Genomic DNA, 21,523 nt, shown 5'->3' with positions numbered 1-21,523 from the left:
CCTCAACAAAAACTATAAAAACCCGATTTCGCGTATCAAAAATAAACTAACAGAACTAGCCAAGGAATTTGTTTTTGTCCCGGCTGATAAAGCTGCTAATAATATCATTATTGTTTGACGTAAATTTTATATAGAGGTTCTGCAAAAGGAAATCACGAATTCACCAACATTCCAACTGACTTCATTTTCAGAAAACGACATCTGTAACAAACATAAACTTTTAGCTACTTCTTTACAAGCAGAACCAAACACAATGAAAGTCCCAACTATGTACTGGCTTCCGAAGCTGCACAAAAAACCTTACAAATATAGATTTATTTCATCTTCCAGCCATTGTTCAACTACTAAATTGTCTGTTTTACTTACTAGTACACTTGGTACAATAAAAAACCTGATAATAAATTGTTCAAATAAGGCCTTTGAAAATAGTGGAATTAATTACTTTTGGAGTGTCAAAAACTCGTTGGAAGTACTTGATAAATTGCATGCATATATTGGTGATTTTGAATCTGTTCAAAGTTTTGATTTTTCTACCCTATATACCACTTTGCCTCATATTCTTATTAAGAAAAAAATCACATCCCTAATTAACTGGGCATTTAAAAAGTCGGAATGCGAGTACATATGTTCAAACTCTTTTAGATCATTTTTTAGTAGCAATAAACAAAAAAACTATGTCAATTGGACATGCTTTGATACTATTTATGCACTTGAATTTTTACTTGATAACATTTTTGTTCGCTTTGGAGATTCCGTATATCGTCAAGTTATTGGAATTCCAATGGGGACTAACTGTGCACCACTTATTGCGGACCTGTTTTTGTATTGTTATGAGTTACAATTTATGACTAAAATTAGCAAAGACCCATCAAAACAACATTTGATACAAAAATTTAACAATACTTTTAGATATTTGGATGATATATTGGCTCTAAATAATGACGACTTCAGTATGTATACTAAAGAAATTTATCCTGTAGAACTTACTTTAAATAAAGCTAATGATAACAATGACCACTGCCCTTTCCTCGATCTTGATATCTATATCATAAACGGGAAGCTTAATACAAAAATTTATGATAAAAGAGATGATTTTTCATTTCCTATTGTTAATTATCCATTTTTAGATGGTGACGTTCCCTTGTCACCATCTTATGGTGTTTATATATCTCAACTTGTACGATTCGCTCGTGTATGTAACAATGTATTAGATTTTAGCGAGAGAAATTTATGTATTACTGAAAAATTATTACACCAGGGTTTTCGATATCACAAACTGGTCAAAACATTTACTAAATTTTATCACCGGTATAAGGAAATAATTCGTAAATATAACTCAACATGCAGACATCTTATACGTTCAGGTATTTCACATCCAAAATTTTATGGAAATATTCTTTATAAAGCACAAAAATGTCAGTATTCTCCTCAGAAACTAACAAAACCTTTAAATAGACTTATTAAAAGGGGATATAGTTACGATACTGTTGTCAGGTCATTAAAGATTGCATATTTTGGCTTTAACATTGATTCACTGATAGGGTCTTTGCATCGGAACTAAACACATTTACTTCTAAAAAAACAGTTGTTGGCATGACACGGGTTATGTTCTTCTCATATATTTTATGATAGTATGATACTAAACCCCTAACGGGAGGGATTGTACCTGATATTCATATGATGAAGACATAATCTTTCAATCAGTTTAATTGAGGTCTGGAGCTGGCATGTCAGTTAACTGCTAGTAGTCTGTTGTTATTTATGTATTATTGTCATTTTATTTATTTTCTTTTGTTACATCTTTTGACATCAGACTCGGACTTCTCTTGAACTGAATTTTAATGTGCGTATTGTTATTCTTTTACTTTTCTACATTGGCTAGAGGTATAGGGGGAGGGTTGAGATCTCATAAACATGTTTAACCCCGCCGCAATTTTGCGCCTGTCCCAAGTCAGGAGCCTCTGGCCTTTGTTAGTCTTGTATGATTTTAAATTTTAGTTTCTTGTGTATAATTCGGAGTTTAGTATGACGTCCATTATCACTGTACTATTATGCATATTTTAGGGGCCAGCTGAAGGACACCTACGGGTGCGGGAATTCTCGCTACATTGAAGACCCATTGGTGGCCTTCGGCTGTTGTTTGCTCTATGGTCGGGTGGTTGTCGCTTTGACATATTCACCATTTCCTTTCTCAATTTTATAAAAATAAAAAAAATCTATTTCGTTACGTAAGAGTATTTCAAATTAACCGGATGTTTCCCTTCAAGACCATCAATAAAAGATCAATATTTTTCAGCTAAATCACGCCCAACATTATTTTAACTTTCCTCACGATTGAAAAACGAGATATTTCATAAGTTAGTGCCGTGCCTAACTTTGTCTTTAAAAATGAGACAACAATAGAATACCGATGTATAACTAATTTCCAAGAAACAAAACCCTAAAGACTTGCATGAGATCCAAGTAAAACAAAACCGCATTTTTCGACAAGTAAGTTAACAACTCCTGCTTTTCATGCATTTCCAAAAGCTGAATGATGTTAAAAGAACCGACATGGTTGAAGAGCTAAATGGTAAAACAATATCTATAATTGCCAAATCCAAATAAGGTTAAAGCAGCCTGAGTTATATTTTCACAATCTACAAACGGACAATTTTAGAAAGGTTTGTTATAATTCATATAAGAACCGAAGTATCGACCAACGAGCTGGTGATATCGTCGGGGAGTAATAGTCGATATCCTCGGAGAGTAATAGCCCACAAGCAGATGTATAGACCCAAAGCTGTAAAAAATCGAAAACAACACGTAAAGAATTTCATGGGTCTGAAGATCTTTTCATTTTTATGGTTTATAGCGAATGACACATGATAACTTTTCCGTCAACTAAATAATGATATGCATCATTATTTGAATCTATGATAAGAACTTAAACATAACTAATCAGCTTTATATTCTTGTGTATGCTCAGTTTGTCGTAATTATTTTAAATATTTTTGATTTTAATTAGCAATCGACAATATTCAGATGGTATGTTTAGATGGCGTCAAGTCCCCCAAAAGGCACGGAATGTTTCTATATTTAAATTGTTTTATTTATTTGAATTTTTTTTTCATTTTCAGGAAATTAATGTTGCAAAAGTATGAATTATACGAAATAATAAAAGTGTTCTTATCCCAAGAATAAATAACCTTGGACGTATCAGACATAACTTCCTGAAATTTTGGGTCACAAATGCGCTTCAACTTTATATTTGTTTGTCTTTCTAACCTTTTTTGATTTGAGCGTCTTCGATGGGTCTTATTAAGACGAAACGCACGTCTGGCGCATCAAATTACAAGCCTGGTACCTTTGGTAACTATGTATTCCCAACATTTTGTAACTCTGATAAACCTTTTAGTATTTGATTTGGATGGAGAGTTGTCTCTTTGGCACTCATACCACATTTACTTAAATCTATATTGTCAGATATAAATGGATCCATTCGTTGGCAATACACACCACTCACTAGTAAACGAGGTATAGTCTGAAACGGTCATTTATGCCTTATCATCATCTAAATTGTGTGTTTTTTAAAAGGGTACACAGGGATCCTTGCCCTCTCTAGGTTCCCATCTTGTTGATTATGTGAGTAAAAACTATGTGATAGATTCCATGTGGCAATGTCACAAACAAGGTAAACAGTATATTCCATACATCCATAACGGCCAAACAGCTCGTAAATGTTTCGAATTGATGATTTCAACCCTTTATTTAATAGTTTCTTTTAAACATCAACCCTTTATCAAGGAAATCATGATGGGAAATGAGTTTTCTTAGAACACTTAAACGACCCAACAATAATACGTTGCTTATAATAACACTTAATATGTAATTTAAGTATTTAATAAAGTCAAAGAAGATCTAGTTCTTAATCTTCAGGATAACGTCTACAGGAACATAGAACAGTTCTTGGTAATTCAGGATTTCCTATTTGGAAAGTGTCTTTTGGGTAAATGTAAAGTTGTAAAGTGAATTGTCAACATCTCTATTACGCAATTGATGTAATGTGATTTACACAGGATGTTGTGTGGGGCTTTATGTGCGGGGACCGTAACATATTTTGTTTGTCCATTCCCCCCACCCCATCTTGAACAAAATACAATTATATCATTCAATTTTTGGTCATAAATCAACCGCATCTGATGCTTTCTTCACTGCTATAACATTTCAATCAATTTTATAAATCTTATAAATCAATTCTTTAATCTTATTAAATTTCGTTCTTGAGATATCTGTATATAAATATTTAAATCAATGGTAATAAAAGGGCTGTGGCCAATTCTGCCAAAAAATCTTAGTTTTAAGAGTCATCTCGAATAATGAGCATATTTGTTGGCTTATTGCAGGATAAAAAATTACTATGACTTATACTGTATGTAACTCAATTTAGTTGCACTAGATATGCATTTCAACAAATGATGTCCCAAACGAGATGAAAACATTTTTAAATAGTCTAATTCAAATGTTAAACCAAGTTGGACAACATAGTATATTACTTACATTCGGTGTAAGAGCACCGTAAATTGTGAAAGAAGTATTTACTAGACCAAACATAAACACTTGCAAGGTCAATATATAATATAATTAATTGAATTAAAACGATACATTTAAAAAAAAATTGTCTATCAAAATATCACAATCAATACATGTATCTGAGAAAATCTGAGTTTAAAAGATAGGCGTTTTAAAATAAAATTAAACAAATACATACTTTCTTTTTTATTTTATGAATGACTAAACCGCTATTAAATTTTTGAACGATTTCTTTTTATTTGAATGTTTCAAATGGCTCTCAAAATCATTTTTAGTTGCTTTTTCATGGGAGAGGGGGACAAACGTTGAATAATAATATACATTTGTTTTTTAGGATCGTGAAGGATTTGGTTCAACAATTTTGTGTGATCATGCAAATGATTGGGAAAGGTTCGGTGTAGATAATCTACTATTGCACTTTTTTTTATAAACGAATTCCAAAAAAGTTATTACAGATTACTTGTGAAATAAACGAAAATTATTGATTGTTGATATTTGGTGTTAACGCCACTTTCATTAATATTGGCTATTCCGGTTTTTATTGGTGGTAGAAGACAAAAAAGCATTCGACAGGAAGACTAGTAATCCTTGTACATGTAAGTAGGATTGAAGTGGAACGCACCTACCATGTGCAGGGATCGAACACATAACTCCAGTGTAGGCTAGTGATCCATTTTAATTGAACTTCTTAGGCCACTCGGCCACAAAGTCGCCTAACAGGATATTGGCTACGAATAATACTAATGTAGAAATAAATAAATACCCTATGATTTTCCTATTAAAAACACTGTTTTTATTAAGGGAGGTAAACTGTTCATGAGAATATAAAGCTGTATATACTTTCAACTAGTGCATGGTCTCATGAAGGCTGTCTTATTTCTTCATTTCTTCATTTGACAATACTTAAAAAAAGTCATTTAAAAATCATACTTTAATACATTTACCTAAAATACGCAATATCTGCTGTTTAAAATTTCACACCTAATTACCACTCTTTAAAGCAAATCATATGAACGGTCCAAGTAATGCAATATAATTAATGTGATATATCTATAAGTATTCAAATTGATCGTATTTTTACTTGACTGTAATCAATATTCAAATTCAAATAAGTCTGAGTTTTACTTTTTTTTTATAACCATATTCGACTGCGCTGTATTGATCTGCATCCTTATCTTGACCTCACTTACAAGTCTAACAAGTATTTCACCAGGTTTTAACAATCTCAACTCATTCTCGAACTGCACGTGCTCGACAAAGTTTTAATCGAACTCGACCAGTTTACTTCAATTTGATTTTATCAATGCTATAATTTATTTAGGCAACCACTCAACACTTTTCTTTGCTATATTTTCATGGTTTTTTTTTAAAACAAATTTCAATTCTGACTTGCATTTATTATATTGATGATGAATACAAAACTTCTTCACTTCTAAATAAATAATTTATTGTTTATGTATTCTACATTAATACTAGCATATGTAAGGGCTATCAAATATATACCATTACCTCAACTAAGTATACAATTCATTATGCTTTTTCCGTATCAAATTTAGACTACAGAATAGTTCATACAAACATTAAATTATTAAAACCATAGATGCAATACCCATTACATCTATGGTAAAACAAATTTATGTACCAAATATAGCTATGCAAATATTAGAAGATTTTAAACATGAGACCGTCTAGTGCAAAACAGTGTCATTTGATAACGGATTTTCCGTTTTGAATTTTACTCTATGTTTGGTATGTTTGTTATTTTACTTTATAGTATATAAACAAAATAATTATTCACCGTAAAAATATTTAAATATTTTTCTAGTGTTTAACTGTATCATATCTACAATTCTGGCATTTTTTTTAATCAAAGCTGTTCAAAGTTTATGTTGGTATTGTTCTTGAACAACTAAAATTAATCCGTGTCACCATCGATCATCTGCCCCTTCCTTTTCTTCATTTTTTTATCTTTAGAATTGAAGATTTTATATTGTTCATTTTTGTTTTTCACCGAACCCATGCTTTGAGAAATTTGACCCGTTCCTTAGATCCCAAAATTTCAACCAAGTGGTCCGAGTGCACAGTTATCGTCTTTAATTTTCCACGAATATAGTCCCTAGTGTGGATAGTGTGTTACTTGCCATTTTTTGTTTATATCTCTAACAAATGTATTTCTTAATGTTTAATGCCTCACACAGCAAGCTAGTGAAATAACATTGAAAAAAAATTGGATCATGAATTTTAAAGTAAGGTTGTGATTTGGTCCCGTTGAAAAGGTTAAAAATTAGCACTACGGAAGCTGTCTAAAGATTTCAAGACCCCCTTAACATGAAATTGGCTATTTTGAGTCAGAGCCGATGAAGTATTCTATAATTTTGATATAATTTGTCCCAAAAATGTTATTGAGAATGCGCAGGTGGGATTTAAAAAAAACTTCCTTTATTGTCTAAACGAAATGCAGTACGAAATAACTGTGTACTCGGATCAAGAGTGTTCCCTTTGCACCAACAATTTTTAAGTTCTTTAAACAGTCTAGTCTGTTCGAAGCACTGTTTCATAAATAATACATTAGTAATTGCTGTCGGACTAATATTGTGCTACAGCTAGAGTAAGTTACGTTAAATACTTTTCTTTTTCAAGTCAAAAACTTACGAACGATGACAGAAATTTGTTAAAATGCACGAAGTCTAGATTCAGTAATTATACAAAGTCGTCAAATGTCTGAATATTAGATAAAGAAATATATAAAAGCTATAAAACGATAAGAGTTGAATTTGATTGGAAATAAAACCGACTTTGTATGAAATATATTTTGATACATAAGTGTTAGTCGAGATAACTATTGTCTCGGTTAATGAATGTGATAAATGATTTAAGATTTAAACAGTTAAAGTAAAGTTTTTTTTTCATCCGATTACTATCAATCCGCCTCGTTATTTGTTTTTATTACAGTTTCCAAGCAACTGATGAAAAAAACCCAACGAAAGATGATATCTCGTTTTCTTTGTTGTACTCACTATGTTAGTAACAAATAAAACATCAATATATGAAGACATGCGTTGATAATCCCTATTCTATAAAAAAAAACATCCTCAACAATATCAATCGATAGTATGTCTAATTTAAACATAACTTTTTATCAATTGAATTATCTGATTGTCTCACATTTCAATCGAAATAAGATGACCGTTCCATTAATTGTTATTTGCTCTACATCTAGTGGGTTATATTCCAGACATGTTAAGGCTAAAAACAAGTATTTCATTATTACAACAGCTTGGTCTTGTAATGGGATTCACCAAGGATAAAGGTATTACAATTTCACCGGAATAAGAATATTTCTGATAAATACAGACCACCTACAGACCCCTAAAAGAGATTATTTTGAGCAACCATTCAGACCTGGAGTGACTGTGCATTTATACATCTCGCTAAGCAAAACAGATGCCACACTTCAGTAAAGCTTTTAATGCCGGACGGGAGGATTTTTTAAAGGGCATATCGTCTTTAGATTTCCGTCTGACAAAAGTATAAGAGATAAAACTTTTTGAAATTCCACCAAGGTCTAGTCCTATCATTATAAATTATATGACAAATTTTGAATGCTTGATCTATATTCCAAGCACTTTTAGAAATTACAGGACTAACAATATCTCTAATTTGTTGTTTGGTCATTGTGGATAGTTGGGGCATTGGAAATCATATAACATCTTTTTCTTAAAAAATGGAAGGTAAATATATATCTGATCTGACATATTGACTGATAATTGAGAAACAAAACACCAACCAAAAACCCACTGAGATAAGTAAAAATAAAGAGAAGGGAACAATGTTATGCCATGAAATTAGTAAACAGCAATTTTAACTACATGTGTGCTTGATAAATTCCAGTAAGAATAATTTCCCATCGTTTTAAAGTACATAGTAATAAAGTGTTATTTACACTTTCTATTTCTGAATATTAAAGTATTGTAAAACTCAAGATACCAAACACCTAAATCTACGCTGGAGTGACCTTATACATATGCAACAAATTCATGTGTCGGCTTTCGGGATATAATATTGCATCATCTTATTAATAGAAAATAGATTGTACAGGGGATCCACAAAGTTAAATGATTTAATACACCATTGATGTTGTCTTTCTTTCATTTGTCTGAATAGTTGCAAATTACTTGCTTTTATATTTTAGAAACTGGCATCAGGAGAAAGATATTTTCTTGGAATATGTAGATGTTAAACGACAAAACTATATTAGCCAAAACTGGCAAAGCTAATGATGAACCAAAGAATAATAAAAAATACACCTTAGAATAAGATAAATCAAGTTATATCATGAAATTCTCATCATTCTTTATTTTAATAGGGGGATCTTTTTTTTTTAGAATTCTGCAACATTGATATAAGGAGAAAATAAAATAAAAAGAGAGCTTGGCTCTTCTGTTGAATAGACTTCCGTATCGAATCGATTGTTCAAAATGATTTTTTTGGCGAGACTTGTCATTATTAATTATGCAACCATTATTCTTTAATTTTATCATAATTCATTCAAGTAAAGTAGGACAAAGATAATTAAATAGATTTTCTCTTTTTGACGATGTTAACACATTACTGTAAATTAAGAAATTATTTTGTGCATTTATTATGGCGGTTTATGAAAAATGACCAAACACGCCAATTTCATTATTGCGATTATAGGGAACGTTACATACAGATACACGTACTAGATGTTAGAATGCGAGTTCTCATATATAATGGCGATACACAAGGAGTCGGAACTTTTGCATTAATAAGATATTGCAATAGTTTGTGAATTGACAGTAATATGAAAACTACTTTACGCTGTCATATTTTTACATCATTTCTCTATTACAATTTTGTTTTTACCAATTATGAAATTTAAAACAAAATATAAGTTAAAAACGGTCGACTGATGATTGCTATTCTCTTTTCAGCATTCCATAAATTTGGCAGATTCTTAAATGAATTATTGGTAGGACAAATTATAAACAGCGTATTGATTTATTGTAATGTCAAAGTTCAATCTTTTTATAGGAGAGGAATCATCTCGACACTGCTCGCTATTCAGTCCGATTGAATATGACTCATTATTGTCCAGAAATTAAACACTTCAAATTATATCATAGTAAATTATCAGTTTATTTTAAACTAGTTTAAATTATCGCAATGATCCTCCTTGAAGAGGCGATTACAAATTATCTTTAAACGATATCGATTCGCTGGTTCAATTATAGGGCGTTCATAACTTTAGTCATTACTTCGGATAACAGTAGGAATAACTTCGCAAAGGTAGTTATCATTCATACCCAGACGTGCTGTAAAGGTGAATTAACAATCTAATATTTTGCTTGGTACATCACTTTTGAAACTAAGCAGTGTAGAAAAATATTAGCGAGAAAATATATTAAAAAAGATCGTAGCTATGGATTACGATTACTATGATTTTACTATGTATTTTATTGATAAATGTTGTTGCAATATATGTGGTAACTATGGCATGACTAGACTTTTTGTGCGCATCTTCCTCAATTTTCTAATTGACCTGGCCGAATTTCTACTTTTAGAATTGGACTCGGGAGAACCTGTTGGAAATGTTTTGAAAGCACGATATGTCGTAATTGGATGTCTTGCATTGCATTTCATATGTTCTGCAATACTCTTACACCATTTGATAAAAGTAAAAAATGGAGATGGTGGATTGGAGAAAAAATCACGCTTGAAAGCCTCTTTATTCTTTAAAGTATTGTGTTTCATTGTTGATGGATCAATTTTGTCATATACTATATTCCTCTTTGAAGATTTTGATGTTGCACTTCCATTTTTAAAAAAGCCGGATGGTGACGTAAACTGGAGAACGTGGTCTTTGTCACTTGTATGTTTTCTGGACATGTTGCTTGAAATAACAGAGATAGTGTTGACAATAATTGAGCTACTTTGTCCATCAAAAAAGAGCATCGTACACCCGTCGACCTATTGGGGACCGTCAACATCTACCTTTAATCTACCGACCAATCGAAAACAGAAATCGAATTTTTTCCACCCACCACCGAAATATTAATAGGTATGTTTCCAACGCATTTCATGTATTTATCTCTTTATTGCTTATTTCTAATACCTAACCTTTAGTATTTCCAATGAAGGATTTGCCTAAAGGGCTGCAGATAATGTTCTTGATCATGTTGATGTTGTGTATTCTTTTCCGTCTGATGCTAAACATGTTTACACTCATAATCGTTATACGTCTGTTGTATTTGTTCAGAGATGAAATCGAAAAACAAGAAGTTTTAACATTTGGCACACAAAAACTACTACTGTCTTAACTATTTTATATTGATTGCAATGTATAATACTGACCTTCACATTATCCAAGACATTTTTCAATGATGAAATCCGACATTATTTGACCGAATTTTGCGGCGTGTGATTTCACGTTCAGTTTATTTCCACATTTTAGACCACTCGGAACTCTCGCTTTATTGCAACGTTAGTCAAGAGAAATATTCTTTTACAGGCGATAGGCTACTTACAAGCTGGAAGCTGTATCACATAAATAACACGAATAACAGGTAACCAATGTTAAAGGATTCCTATAGAAGCCAAGCTCCTGGATTTACAAAGTAAAATAGTTAAGGATATTGTGAAAGTCAGAACTATATTGTGTTATCAAAATAAAAAAAACAGGCGTGTAGTCTTGTTTTATATAACAGGCACTGTTACGTAAAAATAACGTCATCTCGTATGAACACAATGTAATGATGTCGACTAAAGGATGGTATTTTCTATGTGTGGTTATTATAAAATAAAAGTCAACAATTTTTGATATAATATAATTTATCTAATTCTTCATCAATTTATTCCTTTCTGCACCCATTGTATAAAAAATGTAATCAACGTGTGGTTCGTTTGATGTCAGTTCTCCATTGGTTGAAATCCGATTATGACGTTGAATTTTCTTGCTTTCCTCTGAATTTCCTATTGTGACGGCATGAAAAAGGCGACCATGCCTGATGACGTCACATAGAAAGAACACTTTTTTTTGCAGATCATGCCTTCATATTGTTTGAAAATCATTAGAGAAACAGATTCGTCCATCAAATTTAGTGCAATACGATATTTTTCAACTCTCGACAGTTAAATTTTAAATATTTGAAAATTTAACTGTCTCGAGTAGGTAAATATCGTATCACACTCGATGCAGTGGTAGAATCTATATATATACAATTATAATTAACCCCAGATATAAAAATGTCATATGTCTGGCGTTGATAAATAATTGCAACAACAGTTGCTTAATTATATGATGTTTTATGCTTCTCCAATTTTTCTAGTATTTGATCAGGATACTTTTAAAAATGCTACATCGCAGTTGCTTTTAGAGATGATATTTTTCAAAAGTTTAAATAATGCTTACTAAAACAAATACACCGAAAACAAGAAAAAAATTGCACGACTACATGAACCTACGTCATTGTCTATATAAATTTAAATTAAGATCCATTTTGTTACATCTCGTGATCAATTTTATTTGGCAATCGCCAATGGCAGTCAGCAGGGTCAAAGAACATCAGTTGTTCAACCTGTTAGTCAAATGCGTTTTGTTTAAATATACTTTTCACTTGTTTGGTCTTTTGGAAAATGTTGTTTGTGCTGTGATTGCCAAATAAAATTGATCACGAGATGTAACAAAATGGATCTTAATATAAATTTAATACTAAACTGAAAACAATAAATTTGTGGCCAAGATGTTATGCCACAAACACAAGGTGTCAATATTTATATATATACATATTTTAAGGTACATGGACGCAGTTCCAAATCTTATAATAATCACTGATGTTTCGGCGGTGAATTTAACGACGAGAATTTCGTATGCTTAAGCTAATAACATTAAATTGATAGCCGTATAAATGAATAATTGGTGCTTTTGGTTGCTTTTGTTTATTTATGAATTGTGATTATTGTCCTTTTCAGCTAGCATGCGTGGAATGTGAACTAAAACATTACAAATATGAAAATGGAATTCAACTCGTCTGTTTCTCATGCTGGATAGTATTGAATTATATTACCAAAGCATTTAAAGACAACTCTCTCAATGGGCAATTAACGTACGTTTAATATTCATTTAAAAATTTCCACGACGGCAACACTTAAAACCAGACAAAAAAACATTTTTCAACAAACGATCAAACACATGATTTGTGATCTATTTCTTACAATTACTAGTAAACTGGAGAACAATTGCTCTCTCAATGGACAATTAACGTAGTTGTTATATTTATCTGTTACAGTTGTTTCCATGACGGCAACCCTTTTTACCAGCAAAGAAAACAAAAATCACCCTTTACAACAAACGATTATACACAGGATATGTCCTCTACTTATTGCAATTACACGTACTAGTAAACAGGAGAACAACTGGAGCCAGGAATTCGTCCCTATACATTGTTTCATTAAGGTTACCATCAATGATTTTACGCTCAATGCGTTCCTGGTAGGTTATGCCGCCCCATTCATACAACAATTCCGCCACGATCAACAAGAACCTGTCGCTACGTTAGCCTAATCCATCGAATCCGTACCCGAGGCCATTGAGGTCACGTAACCATTTGTAAGTAAAGGTCCCTTCAACTGACGACGAACTCTTATGCTACCTTGACGCAATCTGTAACGAATTCTTCGGGCAGATATTCTGTTGTTATTTCTCTCGTGGGTTTGTCGTGCTGTTTGAGACGTGTTTACAAATATATTCCGGAGATGAATAATGCGGATGTGTCTGTCTTGAAGTAACTTCGTTTCACGTGGCCTGCAAATTCGTATACGATCATTTGTCGTGCCAGTATCGTGGACGAGACTTAAGTCACAAATACACGATTTACATTAATGGCTATACATATAATCAACTGATTTGAATGGATTAAAATTGTAAAGTGTGAGTACTTAGATATTTAAAAAAATGGATATTTATTTACGAAACCGAAGCAATCATCAACTTCGCCTTTAAAAGAATCAATCATTCTCTAATCAATTATGAAAAGTTTTTAGCAAGTATTTGGAAGGGGATAATCTTTCCTCTAATGTCACTACACATGCAGACAATTCGAAGATATATATTTCTGAATTTACAGTAACACAAAGAATGATGAAAATTCCGTTATGAAATATGATTTACTATTACCCAATTCTAAAGTGTAGTTTTCTGAATTTTTGGTCCATTTTCAGGTTTAAAAGTTATATATCTTCGACTTGTCTGTACGTGATTAAATTTGCCTAGTAATACAAAATAAGTAACTTATTTGTTATCAATAAAGAAAATGTAAAATAGTCCCTCGATAGCACACACAGGAATGGTTATAGTGTGTGATAACATTGTGTGAGGGAATTCGACGTTTGATGTACCACTGTTCACTCCAGTGCAATTTATGACAATACCACTGCATCAATCAGAATTATTTTTTTGCAGTGTTTTAAGAAATGATTTTGCTTTGTTGTCGCGTATTATTTGTGAAACATTCAATGTTTTAAAAAGGCGAATTTTCTTTGTAAAGTCAATGATTATGTTGACTTTTGAAGGCCAAACTTTCTACAGCCTTAAATACGCTAATGAAAGATCCAACAACTATACCAATGCATAACGACATGTTTATGAAATTATAACAAATCTATTGGTTAACAAATTTTTACTCGTTATTGCAAAATAATGAACTTAATATATCTGACATTTTCTCCCTACCCAGTTTACCCCTATACATTTTTATGATGTGGACTGGTCATTGTTATTGAATCGTAGGCAATTTGAATGGATTAAGTTGTTATTAGTTTACCTTCAAACTTGTTTATGCTTTTCATACGTGACTATTGATTAATTAGAACGTGCATGAATGTGTACGGTAACTAAAATGACCTTCAAACTGGACACTGGACGAGTCAATATTATGTTTTATCAATGAAAGTTAAGGTATGAAAGGTAAGAATTGCCACTTATTCGATTTTCACAAAATTTTCGAAATATACAGTTGAAAGGTTATTTTTTAAAAGCCTATTGTGAAGAGTAAAGAGAAAGTTTACAAATAATACGTTTTGTTCCATTAAACAAGTCATTTTCGTAAGAGAAATACCGAAATATATTTTACGCACGACTACGGCAGGTAAAATTATTATTTATTATAATAAAAAAAAGCATTTTTCAGTCTCATTGGAATATGTTGATTACAATTAATCCCAAACTTAAGATGTGAGTAACTAAAGTCAAAATATGTCCGATCTGCCTATTTCTGCACATCAAAAGTCAATACGATCGTTTTAAAGTCAATTTCGTCTACCTCACAAAATCTTGTTAGGCACTATAATATGTTTAAGGTCATTCCCATCTCGATTTAAGTGTTTTATCAAGTATTATTACAACAATGACATTTTTATTGTTGTGTTTTACAATGCTTATATATATTTACAAATGAAAAGAAGAGATAACACTTTATTACTATATACCCGTTTTGTACTTATAACAATTACACACTATTCTTATCGAAACTAATTAAACATACAAACATAAAGTCATGTATTTGGATGAGCTGGATACTAATTTCATGGCTAAACACTGTAATGTCCCCCCCTTATTTACTTTAACCTTCCAAAGTGTTTTTATGCATGATCGAAAACATATCAGTTCAGATAAATATTTCTTTCATTTTAGCGAATTTGACATAATAAGAATAAAAGTTGATATGATTGCCAATGCTCCAACTATCCATTATGACCAAACATCAAAAGTATGTTTAGTGTTGTAATTTCTAAAAGTGCTTGGAATATGGATCACACATTTAAAATAAGTGATTAAGTTTTAAATGATAGGATTAGGCTGTGATACACTTTCAGAGAGGAGTCAGCATTACCACATATTCCCTTGACAAAGGGAAATCTTAGGTGAAGACACCTATTATAAATCCTCCCGTTCCGGTAATAAACGCCGTTTTAAATTGGGGCATACTTTGACTGTGCAGGATGTATTTACGCTGCCAATTTCAATTGCAATTGAAAAAGACCTAGCCTTTATTCTTATTCTGGTGCATTAATAAAGAATAAAGAATTAATGGATAAACATCGGAAAAATGTACAAAAATCAAAATGAAATAAAATTCTGCGAAACTCCATTAATGCTATTTGCATATTTGAGTAATTTCAAAACATGACATCGTACGAATGCAAACGCTAAAGCTGAAGGTTTTCTCGTTACGTGAAACACCAAACTTCGAATAATATTGCATTAAATAGACTTCAGGTAGCTGTTGATTTTATTTTCCATTCTTTAGCATAAAATGCATAATTCGCAGATTTACTGAATTCAACAAGTCAACATCGAGGCTCATTGGTTACGCTATGTTATCTGTGGATTTGACGGTAGCTTACGACAAAAATGTAAATTAAAAATGGCAAATATTGGGTTGAGAATTAAAAGAATTAAACACATTTTGCTAGAGGTTATTTAAGAAATAATTCTATACGTGCAAGCTATAGATTTTTGGATTTTTTTTATCTATATCTAACAGGGGGTAAAATAGACCAACCACACACACGACATACCCAACCTCACTTCAGTTTGTCAAATTACCGTATTTGTCCTGTTAGCTAACGCTCATGATAAAATTCGAATATTACGGCCAAGGCCATGTGTAAATTTTCCAACTAATCTAAGACTTCAACGAATTATTTCTTAAATAAAACAAATCAAACAGGACTTTCCTTTGCATGTGTGACTGGCAGATTTTTCATTTATTTATTTTATTGTTACAGTAAAATTGGTATCGTTTATGTTATTATAATATATGTAATATATAGTGATCTATCTTTCAACATGTTCAAGCAACACTAATGAGTATGTCATATATTTAATAAAAGGTCAAGTAAAAATAAGTACAATGTTGTGGGATTGACGAAATTGATAATTGGATCAAAGGATGAAGATGGGCTTAGTTACATTTACAAAGCATGTATTTTAGCCATCGGTCGAGGATCCAAATTGTCGACTGATAGCCATGCAAATGCGTTACAATTAAGTCAGCATGAGGCAACATGCATTGCAAAATGCTTCATACAAAAGGAATTTGTAAATTTCTGAAAAATAGTGTCGCTGCTGAAGGATTATTATCATGTCGTAAATAACGAAGATGATAAAATTGTTTGCGCTATAGGAAAAGAATGTGGTAAACTAGTAGTGCTAAGTTCTAAGACGGCAATTGTTATTGCTCATTCTACAGGAGATTTTTTGCGATATGTGGGCACTTCAAGCAATATTGTGAAGTATCTAGAGTCGTAGAATATGTCGACAATAATATTTCTTTTTAACTTAAACAGACAAAATACATTTGTATATGCTCTAGTAAGCACGCTTACTTTTAAGAACAATTGTAAACTGCAATTCACACATATACCAACCTGTTTAGAATAAACAACAGGGAAAGGAAAAGGTACTCGTGCGTGATGTATTCATAAAAAATAATAATATTTAACTGAAATTTGCTTTAAGAGTAAAACAAATAATCTAATTGTATATTTAGATACTCAGAAAGTCATTTGGATGTTTCGTTTTAATTGATTAATAAAGGCAACAATAGTATACCGCTGTTCGAAATTCATAAATCGATTGAGAAAAATAATCAGGGTTACAAACTAAAACTGAGGGAAACAGATCAAATATAAGAGGAGAACTACGACACAATAGAAACACAACATTAAAATGTAACACACACAGCAACGAACTATAATTTAACAATGGCCATTTTCCAATTGGTACAGGACATTTTAGTAAAAAAAACAATGGTGGGTTGAACCTGGTTTTATGGCATGACAAAACTCCTGCTTTTATGGCAATGTTAAATATAACATTAAAATGACAACATTACAATGATAGGACTACAATACAAATAAATGGGAGAACATATAGGACAGAGAAACACACGAATAGCTAACAATAGGTGCCAGGTTTCAAATTTAATACGCAAGATGGCATTTCGTCCACACGAGACTTACCAGTGACGCTCTAATGATAAAAGTTCGAAAGCCAAAAAAAAAAAAAAAAAAGGTACAAAAAGCATTGAGGACGAAAAGTTCCAAAAAGTTGTGCCAAATACGGCTAGGGTTTTCTGCCTGGGATAGGAACATCTTTACCATATAAAATAATTCATACTTTTGCAAACAGTATTTTTTTTTTTAAATGACTATATAATAGATATAAATGATAAAACCGGTGACTAACTACAAAATAAAAACGAATAGATAAATAACATAAACCATCATATAAAAATTATATGTTAAAAAACACAGCCGCGTTAGCCAAATTGATAAACGCACAAATTTAATTACATATATAAGTGACGTCACATTTGAATTTCTAAAAATTTCCCCAAAAATAGGATAGAATTCAAGATTATGTTTGTAATGTTGATATAACATTTATAAATAGAAATGAACATTATAATACTAATTAATGTCAACATATAATATATATGTGGTAGTAATTAGAAAATTTTCTAGCTATGTCGGTATATTTTCTAAATCAAACTGTAAACCAAATATATCGTATAAATTTAGTGGAACCAAACTAAAATCTAATAAATGAACTGGATGATTAGTTATCTTTACCATAACACACGGATACTACAGAAAAAAATAAGATTTACAACTACAAACGATAAGACATTTCACAAAATGCAATGAGAATAACAAATATTACCTGTAAAACTAAATACACGAACTACGGATAGAAAAGTACCGTGACACGTCTGATAGCAATGCGAATTCACACTCAGCAAAACGGTCACAATCGGAAATAAGTCACGTTCGGGTAATTAAAGGTTGCATTTCTGTAAATATTGACAATGCAATTTCCCATAGGAACTCCTTTTACGGCTAAAACTGTACCACTTTTACTATGAAGTTTTGAAAAAAATCTTATCCTAGAATTGAAAGTTCATATGCACCACAATTTTTTTCAAAGGTCAAAATATAGGGCTGTGCGGCATATTTTCAACGTTTATATGCCCTGAACTTCTCAGAGTTTAAACTTACACTAATTTTCTTAACTACTCCTACCTCGAATGAAAGGTTACCACAGATTTCAATGTAAACAATATGCACGTGTTTATTTACTGGTAACATTCCAAAGTTCTGTCTCTGCGATATGGAACACAGAGAGCATAACTGGGAACCAGTATGTAAACAAAATTAATTTTCTATGAATATTCAATTACTCCCCAAAAGAGGCGTGCTTTGAGAAACAGCTGTATTTACAAAGTGCAACCTAAAAGATCAGACGACGTAAAGACTAACCACAATCTAACACGTTAAAATATTGTAAAAGTATGCAATGTTTATATTCACAATTCATTTGTTTATTAACTCTTTTCAAATATAAATAGAGGACATTATTAGTGAGATTTGACTTATAAACTTTCCTACAACTTATCTAAACGGTATTGAACAAAAACTTATCTAAATGAAACAAGAAGGTTCAAAATAAACTACAAATTTACAATAACGCACCACCAAGTATCAAATTAAAATAACACGACTAACATAATGCAGCTCATGACAAACGGAATAAGTATTGAACTTGACTCACTTCATTCCACATTAGTTTTGCGTCATCTGCTTTATCCGGTTAAAGTGTGCATAATGAAAGTCAACACGATACCGCGATCCAAATAAGATGTCCCCGATTTCGGTGGTGCCTTCTAGCAATTGTGTAAAAGGAGAAATATGTCTCAAATTTCTTATACTGTATTGAACAATAGGCAACCCTCATAACGTATTGTAAGCTATAACCGACCTATTTAGGACAAATTAATTAAAAAAAATTACGAAACAAAAAATGAACTGCCTGATGAATACTGCAACAATGAACGAAAAACAGCTATTACAGACAGCAACTCACAACATCCCGATTCTAAGGTCAACTTAGGTATGTAAGTTACCTAACTAATTTTACACTTTAAATTTGAAAAGCTATTGTACTGTGCTGTTCAGTATTCAAATACACCGTATCTGAACCTCTGCCTGTTTCGCAGAACTGCTTTTGACCAATAATTTCTCTTTGTAATCTGACAGTGAAAATATTGCATTTCACAATGAAAAGTTTTCAGACAGGACATCCCAAACAGTTTAATTTATATCAGTTGCATTACAATAAATAATATTTCGACCAGTAACATATAACGATAAAACCAAAATAATATTGTAATGGTACTCTTAAAGATAAGCATGATAATCCATTACAAATGCTCATAATTATCTAAAAAAAAAGAGTTAAACTTTCATCTGCTTATATTATATATGAGTTTGTCACAAACAAATGTGTTTAAGGATGTTCGCTACTCTGTTAAAAAATAACAAGCTTTTTAAAAGACTATTATGAATTGATAGTATATTAATAAAGAAACTCAAAAAGTAGGAAAAAAATGGAGGGTCCGTGTACTCATTTTCGAGATATAAGCCAATGAAAATTTGGCGGGAAATAATTCTCTCTAGATTTTTCATATATTTAATATTGGCACCTTATTTGTTTCAAAAACTATGAAAAAATAACAAGAATTTTATAAAATTTTGAAAAATGGCTTCTTAAACTTTATGTAATAAAATTATGAAAAGAAAAGTAGGGGTTAGTGGGCAAAATTTTTTAATGACAATACATGGATAAAACCAGAGGATTCCGAAAATCTGGAAAAAATCAAAAAATGGAGGAGCAAACATCCTTAACTGATTTTTTATTTTAACAAAAAAGAATGGGATAATACTGAATTTTTGTTTCAGATACTGTATTTAAACAATATCAATATTTTTTTTAAATATAATGGAATTTTTTACTAATTTGTACATATTTTGAAGAATAATAGATTAACATAAACGATTTTAGCTTAAAAGATATTGTTAATCAAAGTCACACAGTTACGTATTAGTATTAATAAATGATATGTCGTTATTGATAAATAATATGTCGTTATTAATAAATAATATGTCGTTATTAATAAATAATATGTTTTTCTTTCAACGTACTATTATTAATTAAAAGAACAACCACCCGAAGAATTAATACTATTGTCGCTTCCGATTTTTTACATGTTAAGGTATATATAATAAAATAATAAAAAGTATGGGTTACGGGTTTTTTGTACACTAAAGGATATGCATTATTGTCAAATTCTGTACAGATTATGCATGGAAAACCAGACTGTGTGTGATCAAAAGAAACGAAACGATATGAATTTAAGAAACAATATGAGAAGAAAGTTTAAATTTATGTATAAATATTTTCATAATACTGAATAATAAAAAAGAATAATTAAAAAGCTGAAATAAATCATCTTTCTTATAGAAACAGATGTAGGCTTTCCGATTGAGCACTTTCCCTTTCTATATAGCAACATTCATGCACCTGCATATGAGAATTTATGTACCAATTGATACTATAGTCCTTAAAACTTTTAATTATCATATTTTGACTGTAACGGAGTTTATCTTACCTCCTATACATTTCTAGAAATATGATTGGTTAAAAAAGTTCGCGTGGAGACCGTGTATATTTCATATTAGGTTAGTAGGGAGGCGGGGCTTATTTCATGCACGGTTAGAAGTGGTGTTACTTCCCTTTAAAAATAAAACGGTACTGAGAAAAAATCTTAAAGGTTTCAACAGACGAAGAAATTGATGATTAAGATGGAAATAAATTCATAAAACACATTTAAACCTAACAAGTTGTTATTGTTGGCATCTGTTTTTGTAGGATCAATGGAAGAAGTTTCTTAATGCTAACAGTATTGAAGACTTGCTCATTTTGATAGGTCACTAGTCTAAATTTCACACGTTAAGATAGTCGGTAAGATAAATTCGTTACATAGTGTGCTAGTGACGTAATACGGTATATATACATGTAGGGTCAGTA

This window comes from Mytilus edulis, chromosome 13 (assembly GCF_963676685.1).
Source record: "Mytilus edulis chromosome 13, xbMytEdul2.2, whole genome shotgun sequence".
In the NCBI taxonomy this organism is placed as follows: domain Eukaryota; kingdom Metazoa; phylum Mollusca; class Bivalvia; order Mytilida; family Mytilidae; genus Mytilus; species Mytilus edulis.
This window is presented reverse-complemented; position numbering follows the sequence as displayed.